Source organism: Bombyx mandarina, chromosome 05, assembly GCF_030267445.1.
Source record: "Bombyx mandarina strain Sakado chromosome 05, ASM3026744v2".
NCBI classification, from domain to species: domain Eukaryota; kingdom Metazoa; phylum Arthropoda; class Insecta; order Lepidoptera; family Bombycidae; genus Bombyx; species Bombyx mandarina.
Genome location: NC_143212.1, coordinates 5,695,301 through 5,709,790, shown reverse-complemented (window position 1 = coordinate 5,709,790; position 14,490 = coordinate 5,695,301).

Sequence of the window (14,490 nt, the reverse complement as noted above, 5' to 3'; positions counted from 1 at the left end):
CGTGAAGCAGTAATGCGTTTCGGTTTGAAGGGTGGGGCAGCCGTTGTAACTATACTTGAGACCTTAGAACTTGTATCTCAAGGTGGGTGGTTACGTTGTGGATGTCTATGGGCTCCAGTAACCACTTAACACCAGGTGGGCTGTGAGCTCATCCACCCAACTAAGCAATAAAAAATAAAAAATCTACTATGACCAAAACGATGTAAGTTAAATATAAATATATTAACAGTATTAGCTTTTTTTTTTAATCACATACCTACCTTTCGTTATCGGGGAGTAATTGTAAATTTACTGTACGCATTACCCAGCACGCTTCGAAAGCCGCACAAATGCTAAGCGTCGAGTAAGATTTACTATCCATTGTTAAAGTCCACAAAGAGTAAGGTACGATTCGACTTGGCCAGAACAAAACTATTAGTACCGTTCTTATAAAATTAATACATTCCGCAAAATAATAGATCTTTTGAGTGGCTACCAAAAAAATGTATACGCCAAATTTGTAAAACCACTTTCGGAAATAATAGCAAGCATTAACGACAGCAATTTTCGATCAGGAAAGGCGTACCCTTAAATTTAGCCGTTTTTTTTAATCAAAGGATTACTGTTTTAATTAAATTGATTTTGCCCCTGTCTCTTGAGAGGTGAACGCAAATTATACAGGCAAATGGTTCTTTCTAATCCTTTCATAATGACGTTACGTAGCGCGCTCAGTACATATTTTAAGACGGTGAATTGCTTTTTGTCGCGCGTTAGTAAATGGTCACACTGAAATTAAATCATAGAATGAACATTAGTAATTTAGTAGATTGTACTGCATTACGTAGACTTTGGTATGAAATAAGATATGTTCTTCTTATGACTTGATTTTAGTATTGTGTGAATGAATGACTATTTATGCATATTTTTTAGTTCAAAGTTGTATGTTGACTAAAATTTTCAATATCATGAAAAACACATTTTTATATGTTACTAGCTGACCCGGCAAACGTTGTTTTGCCATATGAATTTCTAGTGTAGAAAAAAAAATTATTGTAAGTGTGTAAGTATAAATGGTAAAATAAATGGTAAATGAGTGAAAGAGGTTGTGAACGATTAGGGAGTATAAAAATAACAAAACCACATACCTAGGTAATGTCTCATTATAACAAAAAAATGTCCAAAAATAAAAATTAATGTTAGGGGTCGACAACCCTTATCACTTAGGGGTATGAAAAATAGATAGTAGCCGATTCTCAGACCTACTGAACATGCATATAAAATTTCATAAAAATCGGTCAAACCGTTTCAGAGGAGTGTTGGAACTAACATTGTGACATGAGAATTTTATATGTATGTTATATAATAATAAGATGTTATTCTAGCAACTATGGGCTTGCATTTTGTGCAAACAAAGTCTTTGACAAAGACACGGATAGATCATCAGATGTGATTCGCTTGCTTATTTCTGTCACGGAAAGTACTAACGCGTTGGTAGGATAACCATTTCAACAATTGAGACTTCGATCCTTTATTTGAAATAGATTAACGGTATTCACAGCTCGATATTTACATACCTCAATAATCCCAGTTAAGTAATAAAACTGGTAGAGTATCCCAACTGGGGTCCTCCATTTATGTCTTAGTTCACAATGTCTTTCTTCTTGGCGTACCTTCATTGTCATAATATCGAACAGAGAAGAAGGACTAGGCACTTAAGCTAAGCATTTACTGGTGGTAGGACGTCTTGTAAGTTCCTAGCGAAGGTAGCACCGCCTTGCGTATATCAGCCGTGAAGCAGTAATGCGTTTCAGTTTGAACAGTGTAACAACCGTTGTACTGTAAACACAGAGACTTAGAACTCATGTCTCGAGATGGGTGGCGCATTTACATTGTAGATGTCTATGGGCTCCAGTAACCACTTAACATTAGGTGGGCCGTGAGTTCGTCGACCCGACGGCACTAAAAAAAACTAGTTGGCACCATATTCAAATTTCTACGATTGTGAGCTTAATCATAAAGACTGTAAAGTCTGATATGATGAAATGAAAAGATTAACGCGAGATGAAATGGTAACAGTAGTTTTAATTATGTCTACCACTCACGAAAATGGAAAAAATTCGGCGATGTATATTTGGCATATCTATATAATTATTAATACGTGAAGCAAAAACTTTGTATCCCTTTTTACGAAAATTGCGCGGACGGAGGAGTATGAAATTTTCCACACTTATAGAGAATATAGAGAAGAAGTGCATAATGCTAATATTTTTTTAAAAATAATAAATAAAAGATACATTAAATCAATAAAGAAAACATTACACACACTACATACCAGGTATTTGACGTACACACGCATGCATACTATTTATTGTCAAACTTTTGTTTTTGACGTCTGTTGTCAAATTGAGAATAGATTAAATATTGTTTATCTTTGTTAATTTTTTTATAGTGTAGTCTTGGCGAAATTTGTGATTATAGAAGTATAAAATACAATCATAATAGTGTACAAACTTACAATTCCAATTAATTATAGTCGAATTTCGACTACTGCAGGACCTCTAGTTAATATAATAATATGTATGTATGTATGTATGTATGTATGTATGTATGTATATAAGAAAACTTTTATAGTAATCAAGCCTCTAATCTTTTAATAAAGTCTATAGTAAATTTGAAAAGTAATTATAAGTAACTATATCCACGGTTTTATCGCTTAAAGTGCATACGCAATGTATGTAATAAATAAAAAAGTTCAATAATCGAAAATACCAGACATTTCCTGGCTAGTCTTTAGGCTATGCCTTTGGTACTGAAAGCGGACGGGCACACTATGACAACGAAATTCCATCAGCATTATGCTTTAATAAGCCAACCCTAAAATTTGCTAGTTTGCCTCAAGCGGCTATTACATTATGTGAATAGCTTCCCCCGTACTTGATGTGTAGCAAATTAAGCTTAAAATAGAAGTATCATAGTAGTTGATTTTTCGTCCGAACGGTGATAAGACTAAAATTTCCTATTTAATTTTGTGATGATTATATTGTAGTTTGATTTTTTCTTCTTAACCCTAACTTCGTAATCCCCTAGTTCATGCAAATAATTACTTGAACCTGATGTACGTTTTTTATTGCCCCTGTAAGCAGACGAGCATGTGGCCCACCTGATGGTGAGTGATTACCGTCGCCCATGTACTTCAGCAATGCCAGGAACACCGTGGAGGGGTAGTTTAAACCTCCTCTTCTTTTTATTTTTTTTATTGCCTTTTTAGGCAGACGGGCATACGGCCCACCTGATGGTGAGTGGTTACCGTCGCCCATGGACTTCAGCAATGCCAGGGGCAGAGCCAAGCCGCTGCCTACCGCTTAATACTCTCCACAAGCCTCGTTTGAAGAAGGACATGTCATAGCGTTCGGGAAACACCGTGGAGGGGAGCTCATTCTATAGCCGGATGGTACGTGGCAAAAAAGATCTCTGGAAACGCACTGTGGATGACCGCAGTGGCTCCAGGTAGTATGGATGAACTCTACTGCGGTGGCGGGAGGTGCGATGGTAAAAACGAGATGCTGGTATCATCTCGAACAATTCCTCAGAGCACTCCCCATGGAACATACGGTATAAAATACAGAGGGAACCGAAGTCCCTCCGCAGACCCAGAGGCTCCAAACGCTTCTTGTGTCATTGCCGCAAAATGATCTTATTTTTCATTACCAATGCAATCAAATTATCTGCCTCTAAGAGGGAAATAGCATTTATGTTATAGTACTTTGTCATCATAACCTAAAATATGCCCTAAGCACGTCATTACGGATCCTCCCGATCCATTAACGGTGCTTTTAGATACGTTTTTTTATTGCTTAGACAGGTGGACGAGCTCACAGCCCGCCTGGTGTTAAGTGATTATTGGTGGTATTAAGTGATTATCGCAAGCACCTCAAGCATCGGTCACCGCCCTCGCCGATCCCGTCGCTTGCGATGAAAGGCTCGACTAGTAAATTAATCCATAGACACAGCCCACTGAGTTTCTCGCCGGGTCTTCTCAATGGGTCGCGTTTCCGATCCGGTGGTAGATTCTGCGAAGTACTGCTCTCGCTAGGGCCAGTGTTAGCAACACTCCCGGTTTGAGCCCCGTGAGCTTACTTACACGTCAAGGAGAAGCTGAAATAGCCTCTCAAGGCTATCAGCAAAAAAAACTAAAATAATATAATATATGACCACCTCTGAAAGTGGCACCTGTGACAGAGAAGCTGAGGAGTGCACGTTTGGGATGGTATGGACATATTGTGATGAGACGAAATGAAAATGAGGTTGTTAAGAGAGTGTTAACTATGAATGTGGAAGGATTTAGAGGAAGAGGTAGACCTAAGAAGAAATGGATGGATTGTGTGAAAGACGATATGGGTAGGAGGGGAGTGAGCGAAGAAATGGTATATGATAGAAGAGTATGGAAAGAGAAAACATGTTGCGCCGACCCCAGGTGACTGGGAGAAGGGCAGGATAATGATGATGACCACCTCTTCCCATTAGTATCGTAAATGGAGACGGACAGCTAAGCTTTATACTAACTACCATACTGCGAGTGCCAGTAAGTATTTACCGGTAGTAAGATTATTTGTGAGCCCGCTAGATGTACTAATTGCCTATATCTTCTAAGTCAGCATCCACTTAGATTCCAACTTGGCCTCAAATTGGTTGGAGGAAAATACGTTGCAGTGTTCATAGGCCCCAGTAGCCACTTTATATCAGACTAGCTGTACCTGTCCGCTTCGCTGGGCATTTAAAATTAACATCATTATTTATTCTCACCCCCACAAAGATTCTCATCATTAACGCCCCCACAACTGGTGTAGGGAGTCCAACACTCATATAAATATTAGCCTATCTATTAAGTACGTGTATTTTCTACATGGATACCAAGTTTCAAGTCAATCGGATGCATGGTTCAATAGTTATAACGGAACATCCGTAAAAACCACTGTAGATTTATATATTAGTATAGATTAGCCTCGTGAGTACTTAAAACTATCTACAATGATTAAAAAACCATTGGGTTACTATAGTCGCTTAACTTTAGTTCAACCATGAGACTATCTGCCAACAAAAACTGAGAAACATAAAAAGCTTTCTCATTATGCGTCTGAGTTACTATTCTGCGAGTAGAACTGCTGATCTATGCTAACGAGGGATTGCTCACTGTAGTATTTTTTTTTAGCTTTGGCAACTTGTAGATATAATTAAAATAATCACGTTCGTCATCCTAATTTTATTATTTAGGAAAATTGGAAGATCTTATAGTTTTCGTTGTGCATTTTTTTGTTTGACGATGTTGAAAGTTTTACTGTAGTTAGGACGACATTCAAACTGTCGGTGAATATGAGCTCAGTCATCCTTGACGTAGCCTATGCAGTTTGCAAAACGTCAGAAATAATAAATTGTTGAAAATAATTAAACCATAAAAAAAGGTTGAAAATTTATATTTATTCTTTATTCCCAAGAAATCAACGTAAAATATGATTGTCAACTGACCTTGAGATGTTTTTTATTTATTGCTTAGATGGGTGGACGAGCTCACAGCCCACCTGGTGTTAAGTGGTTACTGGAGCCCTTAGACATCTACAACCTAAATTCGCCACCCACCTTGAAACATAAGTTCTAAGGTCTCAGGAATAGTTACAACGGCTGCCCCACCCTTCAAACCGAAACGCATTACTGCTTCACGGCAGAAATAAGCAGGGTGGTGGTACATATCCGCGGAGACTCTCAAGAGGTTCTACCACCAGTAAAAATACTACACCAGAAGTGGAAGTGTGAGTCAATGAGAAGGCGAATAATTGTATTGAATAACCATCGTCCCAAAAAATGAGCCGCTGATCCATCCGGGATCACAACAGGGCGTATTATGACCAATAATTATTTTATTTTATAATATTTTCCCTTAATAATATACACGTAGTTCGTGAACACATACATATACAGCAGGCAAGTCTATGGCCGACGACAACTACTCACCATCAGGTGAGCAGTATGCTCGTCTGCCTATAAAATCGACAAAAAAATAAATTTGAAATCCAGCACCATTTTGAAACTAAATGAAGGTTAATGTGATTTTTCAGTGTCCATAGCAAGAGCAAAGAGTTTTTTAGGATTTTCACCGTTTTAAAAAGCATAATGCAAAATGCGGGCGTGTTTTAAGCTGGCAACGTTGGATCAACGCGATATTGAGAGAGCAGCTTGGCTTGCACCAATATAAGCTTTCAGAGGGGTATGTATAGACGTACATTTACCTACAAAAGGGTACAGATGAAAATATAGATTCATTTTTGGTGCATCATTTCTTTGTTTTATCTATGGATACGTATTTGAGCCTATTTTTTTCCTATTTTAGGTAATGCATACATTTTTCATAGATACATTCGTGCTGATGTCGATGTCGAGGGTGACACCTCGGTACTTAGCCTTAGTCCCACGCATTGGCCAAGCAGTGGTGTAGAGAGGGCGACCCCTTTTGAAGAGCACGGCTATACTTTTCATGGGGTTGATGTTGATACGCCACTTCCGGAACCTCTAGCCTAAATTGGTGGTCACGATCTGAAGTTTACCGTGAATGAACGACATCTTCCTACTCGAGAGTAGATAGTCGTATCATTGGCGAAGTGAGCCAACTGGGTCGCCGGCCACCGGGGTATTTCGTTTAAGTACAAACTAAAAAGTAGCGGTGAGAAAGCGAATTCCTTCTATTCGATACTGAAACGAACGGCTTAACAAGAAGTCTCATTTAATAAGCACGAGACTGTCTGGCAACCCCATGTCGTACAGTTTGCACATTAAACCATGACGGACAAACTTTGTTATATGCCTTCGCGATATTCAATTATTTTTGGGTTGTAAAAATATTTTATATTATTATTACTAAATTCCTATTTTAATCCATAACCTGTGTAAGTGCCATCTTATTCTGAAATCTGAAGGAAAATAGAAACTGAAATTTTTTAAAATTTGCGATTCAAAACAAAAATAGAAAACCTTATGATTCACTGTTTTTTTTTTGTTGAATTGTCAAATAAAATTGTTTGTTTTTTACTTTTAAATTCGTGCAAAAATCACAAGATTAAATGTACCGCAAATAGATTTATCTTGTACTACCGTCAGAATACTAATAAGAAGCTCCGTTTGTTCGCATCAATAAAATTAACATTGTAATCCACTTATTGCTCCCCGAAAGTGTACAGAAAATTCTAAGATATTATTTTAAAGACTTAAGAGGGTACGTTGTAAAAACACTATAAAGAGTAAGTATATAAGTGCGTTTATTGTCTTCAGTGAATTATGTACTTTGCAATTCATTTCAATGTCTATAAATAAGAAAGAAACAGAGTATATATTCCAAGTGTCGAAGTCGTCGTGGCCTAAAGGATAAGACGTCCGGTGCATTCGTGTGTAGCGATGCACCGGTGTTCGAATCCCGCAGGCGGGTACCAATTTTTCTAATGAAATACGTACTCAAGAAATGTTCACGATTGACTTCCACGGTGAAGGAATAACATCGTGTAATAAAAATCAAACCCGCAAAATTATAATTTGCGTAATCACTGGTGGTAGGACTCTTGGGAGTCCGCACGGGTAGGTACCACCACCCCGCCTATTTCCGCCGTGAAGCAGTAATGCGTTTCGGTTCGAAGGGTGGGGTAGCCGTTGTAACTATACTGAGACCTTAGAACTTATATCTCATGGTGGGTGGCGCATTTACGTTGTAGATGTCTATGGGCTCCAGTAACCACTTAACACCAGGTGGGCTGTGAGCTCGTCCACCCATCTAAGCAATAAAAAAAAAAAGAATGTGTACAAGTGTAGGTATTTATTTTATTGATAATATAAGACGATTTCGCACGAGATATGCAGTAATGGTATCTAATCTTTACCACTGAAATAAGCCCAATGCTCATTCAATGCCCAGTTCAGCTCTACATTGACTAATGAACTGTCAAAAAAAATAAACAAAATATTTTAACCAAAATATGCACTAGACATAACAAAATTAGCATTTAACAATATATTCGTTGGAATTTTCATTCGAAAAGTTATTCAATTTCATACTGACAGTAATGCGAAGCGCGAAATCTTATTACTACTGCTACCCCAAGAGGATAACGTCTGCCTAACTGATGCCCGTGTGATATAAAGTGCATTTTAGACTGAAGATTAGACGCTCTGTAGTTCTAATGCGAGATGCAATAACGCAGGAAGTTCGTTAATGAGTTTCACCTCGGTCGAAGCCGCAAATTGGATTATAGCGTTGATATCATGATTCCTTTGCTCTGTTGGGAACAATTTCGGTTCTTAGGGCGGCTGAGCGTCTATTCTCCTCATTTCAATAAGAAATAAATTACGATTCTTATTACATTTTCCATTATGCCGGGGAAATTTATCAAGTTTCATTCAGCGGTGCGTGTTGTAACAAGATTTAATGAAAGTCTTTACGTGTTATTGTGTTTTCGATGAAGATTTTTTTCTGTTTTTTTTTTTAAAGTTAATATTTTTTTTTATTTAGCTTATTTTACTCTAAATGCACCACTTCATTTGCAACATTAGTTACACTATAATATTATTATTTTTTGTACAGATACATTTTGATTAATTCAAGGCACATTTTTATGGATGCAAGTTTGCACTGCAGATGGCACATCTGGAAGATTTTTAGGTAGGTTTGAACCAAACACCAGTACTGTTTCTTTTTCTGTTAAAATTGGGCGTGTTTTACATTCCGGCTTGAAGCTCGCTGGTGTTTGCTTTTGGCGAAGAAATTCGTATTCGAAGAAGTCACTCCGGGTTAAACTAATCTCAGGCTAATCTCTAAAGGTTCGACTTCTGCATGTCCATATCTCGCAGAAGGAACCGACGAAGGGTCAAGGCAGAGTTCTTTTCTCTCCACACTGATCAGCACTGAGCCTATCTCGGCGCTCATTTACGATTACTTAATTTCATGATTGAGTTTTTGGTAAAGCGTAATTAATGTATTCGTAGCGTATTGATTTTTTTATTTAGCTTCTATTGACAATGTAACCGTTTAGCTAAATATTTAAAACTATGGGTAGGATTTTGGAGGCAGCCAAACCTGTCTAACCTCTTTCTAGTTAAATTGGAACATTTTTTATTGCTGAGATGGGCAGACAATCTCACGGCCCATCTAGTGCTAAGTAGTCACCACAACTCAGAGACATCAACAACGTCAATGCTGCCACCGACCTTGAGACATGAGCTCTAAATCTCAGTTTTTACAGAACAACAGTGTAATGTCGAATTTGATAAATCCGTGGCCTACAAAATAGAATGCAGCTGTGGAAAATCTCTTATTGATCAAACTGAAGGTTTTATCTTGTTAGAAATACAGGAATGTAAATTTATTTTATGTACTTCCAAGTAATAAGAAAGTAGCGGGTGTTCAGACGTCTGATTGTATTAAACAGGATTACAGGGATTTTATCGTTAATCTATCTATCTACGTTAGCGTATGAGTTTAGATTAATATGCGTATTACGAGAAAATGAAAACCACTTTAATTATTAAATTCGGATTACTGTACGGAAATTCAAACAGTAAAATTATATGCCAAAGTTCCCCCTACATAATATATATAGGGGAGCGCCTCTCGTAAACCATTCGTAATAGGGTTTATCTTGGACAATAAAATTTATTTACACATCCACTAATACATTATACGAGTCTCATTTCTTAAGGCGCAATGAAAGCAGATATTTATGTTATATAAATTTAGTTTTATTCGCGACTGACGCTTAATTGGTAAACATAAACATAAACATAGAATAAGCTGTCACTTGGAGGTAATTTCCGTATTATCTAAGTCTTCGAGTGCCGTAATAATACATAGTTTCTTTCATAACAATTTTTTGCATATTTCTTTGTTAAAAGCACTAGATTATGCTTGACTGAAACTTTCAAAATATTTACGAGTGCAATATGAAAATTCATTTGACTAGTGCGCCAACTAATATTGTGACGCTCGTTTTGGGTTAGCCCTTCGTAATCTCTACGCTGTTTTTGAACTGCTGCATCGATCGCATCTATCAAACAGTTGCAGATTGTCTAAATTGATTAAATTACTAACTTATATTAGGGATTTAAAAAAAAGCACGTGGCAAAACTATCCAGCCGTAGTAACTTGCCGCGCAATATAACACAATTATTTTTTCAGATCACTTGAAAGTCAATGAGCTCAGTGATACGGGGAGCTTTCTATTTTTATTAGTTATAAAATATGTTTTTCACGGATATATTGATACATTAAGTTTTTTTTTTTAAATATAATATACTAACAGGCATCTAAAAACGACATAATTAAACCTTTTTAGTCAAGTGATACTCAGTCTAACTATGAAACAAATGAAAAATGTCCGACTCAAATCTAGAATCTGTAATCACTATAACGTGCTTTTTTTTTATAATGCAGTCAAGTTTTGATGGAAAATGGTTTAAGGTAATATAAATTTCAGCTATCAAGTACGAAATCGAGTCACGATCCGTTCTAAGAACTAATGCTATTAGTTCAATATCTTTCTTAGAAGTTATAAACCACGTTCGGGGACCAGTGTTGTCAGAAGTGCCTCGTATATAATAATATGACGCTCGGGTTTTTAGTTCGAGTGTAAACAGGATAGAGATGTGATTTTCTGACAACATATCTCGACATTAAAGCTAGTAATTCGGATATAACATATCGGATATAACTTTACTGGTGGTAGGACCTCTTATAAGTCCGCGCGGGTAGCTACCAGCACCCCGCCTATTTCTGCCGTGAAGCAGTAATGCGTTTTGGTTTGAAGGGTGGGGCAGCCATTGTAACTATACTTGAGACCTTAGAACTTATAAGGTGGATGGCGCATTTACGTCGTAAATGTATATGGGCTCCAGTAACCACTTAACACCAGGTGGACTGTGAGCTCGTCCACTCATCTACGTAATAAAAAAAATAGCATACTTAAAACTGACTGACATGCCAGATTCTCTATATCTGCCGGATACTCAACAGAAGTTGGTACTTTTATGTACTTTTATCACTGAGATTTGTAATATTATTAAATAAATAATATGTAAATAATATAATAATTAAATAATAGTAGTAGCTCGGGTTGACATTAAAGAACGGACGGAAAATATGATATGCTGCCATAACAGATGGATCGAGCACTTAAGGCCAATTTAAGTAATTTTTGTCAAGTTAATTCAATTATTGATATTACATACCTACACCAGAAGTTAGAGAAAACTTAATAATTACCTTTTTTTATAAATCACTAAATTAGCAAAATATGCAATTAGCATTCTTTACCGATGGTAGGACCTCTTGTGAGTCCGCACGGGTAGGTGCCATCACCCTGTCTATTTCTGCCGTGACGCAGTAATGCCTTTCGGTTTGAAAGGTGGGGTAGCCATTGTAACTATACTGAGACCTTAGAAGTTATATCTCAAGGTGGGTGGCGCATCTACGTTGTAGATGTCTATGGGCTCCAGTGACCACTTAAGACCAGATGGGCTGTGATCTCGTCCACCAATCTAAGCAATAAAAAAAAAATTTGGACCAGTAGTTTTGTTATTAGCTGAATAAGTCTAATTTGATCGATCCGACCGCTCACAGAAGAAAGAAGCCGAAAACCACCCTTCAGTCAACATTCCGATTTGATAGCCACTGACTAAATTACGACGTAACATCATATCACACTACTATCATTATTATAATATTGTTTTTGTGTCACAGGACTATTTCCACCATTACTTCCACTGGAGTCATGTGTACCCTGCTACTTTGGCGCTACCATTCTGCATACTTCTGGCGCGAACCAGCCACGCAAATATAATAAAAGAGAGCTTAAATCATTTCACACTAGCAAAAAAAAATCATTGCGAAATGTAACACCGCATTAATTTAAATACAGTTAAAAAGAGTTAAAATAAAAACCAATATAATGAAAACCATTTCCAATAAATGTTCGTCCCAATTCGCTCTCACTGTAACTGCAATCGTTGTTATCCTGTTCTCTGGACGTTCCGAGAACAATGCACGTTCGTATCTACTTCAATGTGTTGTATCGCACGTTTACAAAAGCGAATTTAATTAACAAGTAGGGAACAAAACTAGATCGTCTCAATTCCCACATACAATATATTATACAAAATAGGTTTTGCGTTATTCCGATCTGTGGTCATGCGATCCCATGGTATTTACTGGAGGAGCACACGATGGTGCAGAGATGTACTTGTTTTGAATAAAATGAGGTATGATAACCGACGGACACACATACGGATAGTAATACAATCCTTAGTAAACTTTAACGTTATTCTATTAAGGGTCATTTCTGTTTGTTAAAAAAGCTTAACAATTTTTTTTATTTTTATATGTTTGAAAGATTACTGGTGGCCCGGAGGCCTTTCCAGTTTCACCAGCGCAGGTGGGCGAGCAAAGGCTCAGCCAGGAGGGGTGGGATTTGCTAACAGCTACCCGAGCGCCTCCGAAGGAGACCTAACAGCTCAAGTAAGTAACTAGCTGCTTCGCGAATGAATCTACTACCGGATCGAAATCGCGACCTGCTTAGAAGATCCGGCGAGAAACTCAGCGAGCTGATTCATGGGTTAGGTTGCACGGCGAACTCTTTGTCGAGTTCGACGAGTACGGTTACCGAGGTCCCTAAGCATGCTCCTAGTGTTAGAGCTGAAGGCGTCTAATGCAAAGGTTATTTGATCTGATGGACCCGTAAGGACGTGTCTGGGGCGTCGACGGTGACTGGCTCCTGCATGATCAGGATTTGGGGAGTAGTCAGCGGCGGCAACGATAAGGCGATTATCATGACGCATAGCCTTATCGAAGTACCGTTCCGACGCTGACTTCATGTATTTCTGGATAGATTTCTGGATAGATAGTCGTGTAGGTCAACGTTCCATCTTTACCATATGTCTAGCCCATTTTAGTATCTACTCTGGCACCATATTATCCAAATGTCATTTGACATGTATTTTTTTCAACGGTCAGTACAATATTGGAAAACGGGAATTTATAAATTGTTGAGTTTAAAAAGCTATTAAAAGTACCATAAAAATATTCACTAGATATTTATTATCTACCATATTCATATTCTCATTCACAGAATAAATGACACAATTCACAAATAAATGTAGTAATCGTTCCTTTTTTTGCCTTCTTAACATTTTAGTTTGAATGTAATTTTATATTCCCTGATCGACTAATTGATATATCCGTTTACAGCTTAGACGTAATTTTTATTTGGCTGGCCATTTTTGAGTAACTGTAAAGTTAATTAACAGTTCTTAGTTCTCAATTACCTATTTTAAATTAATACTGTTAAAAAATTAATTACACGTATCAGAATTTAACCATCACATGGTTTTATTAGATCGTAACATTATTTGTTGAGTTAAGTGTTGCGTGATCTCACGTATTGAATTTGTTTTAAAAAAAAACTTGTATGAATATGCAAATGGTTTTAATGTAATTAACACTTAATGGCCGAAAACAGGAATTTACAAAAACAACAAAAATTTTATAGGATAATAATTTACCACAAACAGTCAAAAAGGGTCGCAGCAATGCGAGGTTATCACGAAACTGCCATAGCCTCGATCCGGGTCTATTGGACCCAGTTTGCTGCAGGCTGCATTCCGGCATCCCTTCGGTGCCATAACGAGTACCGTCGTGAAATAAATCTTGCCACCCCAACGGTAATGCCGTTTCAGCCGCCTTTCAGTACAAGGATAAAAGCTCTTTATTTTTTCTCGTCGAATCCCTTTTACGTCTTGTGTTTTGATTGGTTCGATTTTATCGTCCGTTGATTGTTGATTCGGTGTCATTTTTTGTGTCATCCCGAAAATTGGGATACAATAATGGTAATATTATTAAATCACACTATGCCTATTAAGCAGTAAGAGAAGAGTTTCTACGAGTATCGACGTCGAAACATCTTGGTTAACTCTGCAATTAAAGAATTTTTAAGGGCCGAGATTGTCGTTTACCGCACACTATTTAATTTACAAATATATGTGTACATCCACAGGATTTGGCCAGCCAGAAAACGACATAGAACATTTGTAGATGTTCCATTTTTATCCCGAAATGAATCTCGATGAAATGAACACACATATTCGATTTTGTCAGTAAGGAAAGAATATAGGGCCTCAAACTAGAGTTTTCTCCGGTGTTAAAAGGATATTGGAAACACTTCGAGACAAAATCAAGTTCATTTATGTCGCGAATACGAAATATCTTCAAATAAATAAATAAAAAGTTTCTGTAAAAACGACTTTATCTTTTTGTGTACTGAACGACAATTTTATAAGTAAAACCCTCGTATATTGACTCCAAAATGAAGGAGATCCATCATTAACAACACGACCAACAAGACTCCGACTAGTTTATGACACTATCAGACCACGGTGATCCGTAAATTAATCTTATCTTGCAAACTGAATATAATTTTGCAAAAACATCCA